Consider the following 6023-nt stretch of genomic DNA (forward strand, 5'->3'; position numbering starts at 1 on the left):
AATGACTCCTTTGATGGGTCGTGACATGCATTGGAGATTGGTGGTGACTTTGGTGGATACAGGCGGGGGCAGGCAGATTTGTAATGTAGGTAAGGCTGGGGATGACTGGAGGGTGTGTTTGAGGATCCATGTCTCCTGGTGTGTTTTTTTGGTTTTGTTTTTCTTCTCCTGGTGTTTTATGAACTGAAAAGTGTTGGGTGAAGCTGGTGGAACACATCTAGGCATTGAGGAAGCCAGACTTTTGGGGCCCAGTTTTCTTAGGGCTTTGATGATCTTGTGCCACAGCACTGGCTTAACTTGGATACTCCCCAGAAATGGGGCTGGTAGCTGAGAGAGCTGCTGTCTTCTCTTTGCCTTTTTATTTTTAGTGTAGTTGATGGAGGCCAGGGGGTTGTTCTTAGACACCAGTTCTCAGCAGACACTGAAGGAAGTTGTTTCCAGAAGTCTAGACCTCTTAATTGTATAATGCCAGGTGGTACTCCAGTGTGAGTTTATAATCAGATGAGGAAGGTATGTCTGTGTTTTCAGGAAGGCAGCCTTCTTGTCTGGCCCTCCCCCAGCCAGGCACCGCTCCTTTGTGCCCTCAAAGCACTCCCGCTCTCTGATGCTAGTGGCTCTTCACCTGTCTCCCCCACTAGGGGCAAGGTCTTCCGTCTCTGAAGCTGCTTAGGGCTCTGGTCCTTTAATGAAGGCACTTAGGCCCTACACCAAGCATGTCAAACTCAAAGGCTAACACGGGCCAAATCAGGTTTAGGTTTATGTGAGCTGCAAAAAACCACAAGCTTCAATTTTCATAGAAACGTAGGTTTATGTCAAAAAGTATACTATACAATAGAACAAGAGCAATGATAAAATTAATGTTTTCTTACATACCATTATTTTGGCTGGGCCGCAAAAATATTCGTTGTGGGCCGCATGCGAACTTCGGGCCACAAGTTTAACATGCTTGCCCTACATCAGGGGTCCTCAAACTACGGCCCGCGGGCCACATGCAAATACAAATATTGTATTTGTTCCCGTTTTGTTTTTTTACTTCAAAATAAGATATGTGCAGTGTGCATAGGAATTTGTTCATAGTTTTTTTTAAAACTATAGTCTAGCCCTCCAACGGTCTGAGGGACTGAACTGGCCCCCTGTTTAAAAAGTTTGAGGACCCCTGTTCTACATAGTCTGAGCTGAGCCATCCGGGTTATTGTGTGACCCCCACCCAGTCCTTCCTCAGGGAGACTAAAGCAAATAGGATTTATCTGGCAAAACCTTTTGAATGCTTAGGAAAGCAGGTCCTGCATAAACAAAAGTGATAGTATTAAAAATAGCGTCACTAATTGTTTTTCAGGGTTGAGTTAATGTGGTTAAATGATCTTCCAGGTGCTTGGCTTCAGCTGTCTCCCTTTTCAGCCTTTTTATTCCATAAAACACCCCTAAGGACAGGGTTAGAAGAGGAGGTGAAACACGCTGGTATATTTTCTTGCTGAATTAGTCTTTGGCTTCTGGCATCCTCTTTGTTATTTATTAAGCTTCTTTTAGTGCCCCTATAGCCTGCTTTCTTTTCTGGTTGTATCACTAGTCTTATCTAGGTGTGCTCCAAGCTCACAGCCAGGATTTGCTATAACTTTGTTAATGCCTAGACAATCGAAAGGATGAAGCCAATAGCTAAAAGTGAAGGACTTTTACCTGGGTGCTACTCCTGGTCTCTCGGTTTGGGGCTGGCTGTTAAGCAGATTTGAGAGGAGATTGGGTGAGTCAGCTGGCCTGGCCATGAGTAGAAGAGTGGGACCTCTTCTTTGTTAGTTACTGTCTTAGAAGTGTCAACTGTCTGCTCTCAGTGGCATTTGGAGTCCATAAAGGTCATGACGGAATTGTCATGGCTTTTCTGTGCCTCCCTAGAGAAGACAGCTTTCCATGCTTTGACTGGAATTGGAAACAGAGGGTTCTGTCCTAGTCTGTGGTCTTGGGCAAGTCACTTGTCCTTCTCTGTCACTTCAGAATGGGAGAACTCCACCCGTTCTGTGGGCCTCACTAGGCTATAAGGATCCAAGGGCATATCATATCGTGGAAGGGAAAGAGCTCTTCCAGACAGTAAAGCACAGTGAGGTGGAAGGCTTTTGTCTGGGATCTGTATGTTTTTATCATAAACATAATCCTTGTATAAAATACCAATCATCCAGAAAAATACACAAAATAAAAAGTAAAGAGACCCCCCAAAGATAGGAAACTATCTAACAGTTTTAACAACTGTTAACCATTTATCACGTACCCTTCTAATTATTTTGTGTCCTTCTAGACATTTCTAATAATGTGTTACTTATAAAACTCAATAATAATACTGGTCTTCAATTTGCTCTGTTCACCTTACAAGCTACCCAAGGTCGAGTGTCCCCGTTGGAACCTGCGACGAGCCTGGTTGTGCCTCTTCCGCAGCCTGGGGTCCTCTGGGCTTGCTCCTTGGGAGGTGAACAGGTTTCCCTATAGGTTCAGGCCGCTGTGGCCCCGTGGTTCTCTCTGAGGGACTGTTTTTATTCTGAGCTGAAATTGTACGGCAGGAGTGCCCTTGAGTGGGAATCAAAATGGATATAAGCATGTTGTGGGCATCAACACTGCATCTTACCTGTTTCTCCCCTTCGGTCCTCTATCATCTTTGGCTGGGAAGAGAGTGAAGCTACCTGATTTTCAGAGAACGTCCCTGGTTTCAACCTTGGATTAGGCAGGTCACTTGGTGCTCTACTTTTTGAAAGCAAACCAGACCCATCTGGTGTTTTTTGTTTTTTTTTTTTTTTTATTATTGTTATTATTTTGTGGGTGAGGATTCTGAAGATTGCTTGTTCATGACCTTCCTTTCTTCCTTCCCTCCTCCCTTCCTTCCTTCCCTCCCTCCCTCCTTCGTTTCTTTCTTCCTTCCCTCCTTCCTTCCTCCCTCCCTCCTTCCTCCCTCCCTCCTTTCTTCCTTTCTTTCTTCCTCCCTTCTTTCCCTCCCTCCCTCCCTCCCTCCCTCCCTCCCTTCCTTTCTTTCCATTGTGGATTTTTCCCCCATTGATTTTTACAGAGAGAGTGGAAGGAAGGGAGGGAAAGAGAGAGAGAAACATTGATATGAGAGAGACACATCAATTGGTTGCCTCCCACACGCGCCCTGACTGGGGCTGGGGATAGAACCTGCAACCCATATACGTGCCCTTAACTGGGAATCAAACCCGTGACCCTTTGACCCTGATACTCTAACCACTCCTCAGTGTCTGGCCATGCTTTCTTATCAGACCAGGGAAGAGGTCAGAGCCCACAGGAAGAATTCTTTCTCTTCTAGATGTTTATCTCACCCTGCATGGTCAGGCCTTGGCCTTTTGAGCTCTGGGGCTGTTGTCACAGCATTATGGGGATCCCAGAGAGTAGGCAATTGGAGGCTTTCCCTGCCTGCGTTAATCATTAACCTGGGCTTGGGAGAAGGACCAGGCCCCTCTGTGGGGCTAGGGTGGTCACTGGTCTCCCTTCTCTACCCCAAGTCATTTCCTCTTCTCCAGGGCTATCCAGGCAGAAGGGAGAATCCCTCCCTGTTGTTCCTCTGACAGCATGTTGCCTTTCCTTTAGCACAGCAGTATTTGTAAATATATTTGCTGAAGCTCTCCTGTCCTGCTGCCCCAGAGGCATTTCTTGTGAGGTCTCTGGGCTCCACTGCTGTGGCTGCATTGCCTTGATATCTGTAATCCAGGGTGGTTCTGCAGGCTTCAGGAAAGTGTGATGCTTGTCTTTCTGCCATGGCTCGTTCTGAGAGGGTGGACTAGTCCCTGTTGGAGCCTGGCTATAGCATAGCCTTTATCCCTGCTCTGTGGGTTCCACTGGGCCAGCTCCCTGGGAAGAGCCATCCCCCTGGCCCTTTCAGAAACTCAAAGGCAGCAGTGTGCTGCCCTCCCCTTGACTGGCCCAGTGCTAGGCCGGGTCACACACTGCCCCATTGTACTGTGCTTTCCACGCAGCTCTTGTTGAGCTTCTGATCCCTGAGCCAGTTCTCTCCCAGCCCCTTTCCTCAGAGCCTGTGGGTGGTGGTGGGTGGACTCTGCTAGCACAGGCATGGGATGGGTGGCAGCTGCAGCTGTGGGTGGCTTTGTTCTGACAACCCAGCTTTTAGGGCTCTGGTGTAGCCTGGCATCTGTGTTCGGAGAATAGGTGAGAAAGGAGCTGCCCCGCCTGGTAGCAGCAACCTTTCCACAACAGCTGACCTCTCTGTTGCCCAACCGGAGAGCCTTGTTACATGGGGTCAGTGAGCTGGACTCACTGGGTGGCAGGGCAGTGCTGTACCTCTGCCTGGCATGATTTCCGGGTGGGAGAAAGCCCCTGAGGGCCCGATGCTAAGTCCGGAGGAGCCTTGCCTGTCAGGAGAGTGCAGTGTGTGCCCTGGGCATGTGCAGCTTGGCATTCCTTCTGTTCTCTCTTTGCAGCTCCGGAGTTGGGCTGCTCACAAATCAAGCTGTCTGTTTATATGGAGTGCCTGGAGGGTGTCTGCCATGAGTCTGTCACTAACCGTGCTAACCAGGAGAGCTGGCTGGTTGGGGAGAAGACACTAACCCCGTGAGTCTGACCTGGGCCAGCTAACCTGCTCTGGGAGTACCACCAGCGGTGCCTCTGACCTCTCTCCCTCCCCGCGGCCTGGCCACCTCCTCCCCCTAGCGTACCTCATGCCGTCTCCTCTGTTCTCTGGTGCTTATAACTGGGTTCCCTCCATCTTCCCAGTCTCCTTGCTCTGGGTGGGATGTGTCCCCTTCATAGCCAGGGAGGAGGGTTCCCTAGGCACAGCCACCTGCCCATCTGCCAGCCTGCTGCTGGACTTGGCCTCCCCTCAGTCTGTACCATGCTGCCCAGATCTTTCTTAAAACAGAATTGGGTAGAGTTTCTGTTTAACATGCCGTTAGCACCATGGAGTGGGAGCGTGTCGCTCGGTTAGCCTGCTGTTTCTTTTTCCTGCCTCAGAGACAGGTGGAGGTTTTCTTTTAGACGGAACCGTTTCCTTCCTTTTTCAAGAGGAGGATTGAATGGTATCCCCATTATTCTCACCCCAGGGTCATAATTTAAGATTAGCCGCAAGGTTCTCCTTGGGGTTGGGGAGGTTGAAGAAAACCTTGGCCTGGTTGTGAGAAATTCCCTGGACAGAAGAGTGAAGCTACTTAAAGTGAAAGCTGGAGCCCAGAACCAGGTACCCACCTGAGATGTAGCTCCCATTGGTGACTGTCATTCAGGGAGGTGGAGTGAGTGGAGTTTGCCCCCCTCCCCCACCCCCCCACCCACTTCCTTCCACAGCTGGAACTTCAGGTGGACTTTAGCCGAGAAGAGCTGGGAAGGGCGCCTTAGCCCAAGGGAGCAGGACTTGCTTTGGATCCCACAGTGGGCCTAGGTGAGGCCCTGGCCTGAGATTGGGAGGCTGGAGAACGGCCCTTTAGGTTTGGAAAGGAGAAGGGGTTCCCGAGATAACAGGAAGGCCGACTGCTTGGAGCTCCCTGGTGTTGTGCACAGGTAACTCTTTAGACAGACTATGTCTCCTGCCTCTGGAGGCCGTGCAGTATGGGGTAGGCTGGATAGGGGAACTTGAGACCTGCAGGCCCGCACAGTGGTTCTGTACTCTTGGGCTGGGAGGGAGAAGGTAGTGAGCTGTCTACTAGTGTGGGGTGGGGGGTGTGTAAATGTGAGAGCTGGTAGATGCTACTCAGACGTTTAGGGACCCTGAGTTAGCAAGCTGGAGGGGTTTGTGGCTTGGCTCTGGCCAGGAAAGCCAAAGGAAACTGGAGGGGAGGCTTAGTTCAGGGCCACACCTCACTTGGTTCTTGCATCTTAGGAGAGGACATGGGGACCACTGTCAAGTGCTGCTTATGATCTTGGGGATATGTTGGCCCTCTCTTTATAGGAGGGGGGTTGGTTTGCTTGGATCATCAGTCGTCTTTAGCCCCTTTGTTCCTGTCTAGTGTTTGCTTGAATGGGGTCAGGTGATAGACTTGAGGTATTTGCTCAGGTGGGGAGCCAGGTGAGCACTGAAGGTCACAGCT

The 6023-nt window shown here is 50.0% G+C and overlaps 1 protein-coding gene across 14 annotated transcripts in view; it reads left to right on the forward strand.

The window, feature by feature from the left end:
• Nucleotides 1-6023, forward strand: part of TJAP1 (tight junction associated protein 1) — a 25165-nt gene that overhangs the window by 6507 nt on the left and 12635 nt on the right. For 10 of the 14 annotated variants that reach the window (XM_014466002.2, XM_014466000.2, XM_014466001.2 and 7 more), the window contains one exon: nucleotides 4428-4557. The exons of the other annotated variants lie outside the window; for them this stretch is intronic. The gene's annotated coding sequence lies outside the window, so the exon portion shown is untranslated. The remainder of the gene's footprint in view (nucleotides 1-4427; nucleotides 4558-6023) is intronic. 14 annotated transcript variants of the gene reach the window in all.

The sequence above is a fragment of the Myotis lucifugus genome, unplaced genomic scaffold (assembly GCF_000147115.1).
Source record: "Myotis lucifugus unplaced genomic scaffold, Myoluc2.0 scaffold_318, whole genome shotgun sequence".
In the NCBI taxonomy this organism is placed as follows: domain Eukaryota; kingdom Metazoa; phylum Chordata; class Mammalia; order Chiroptera; family Vespertilionidae; genus Myotis; species Myotis lucifugus.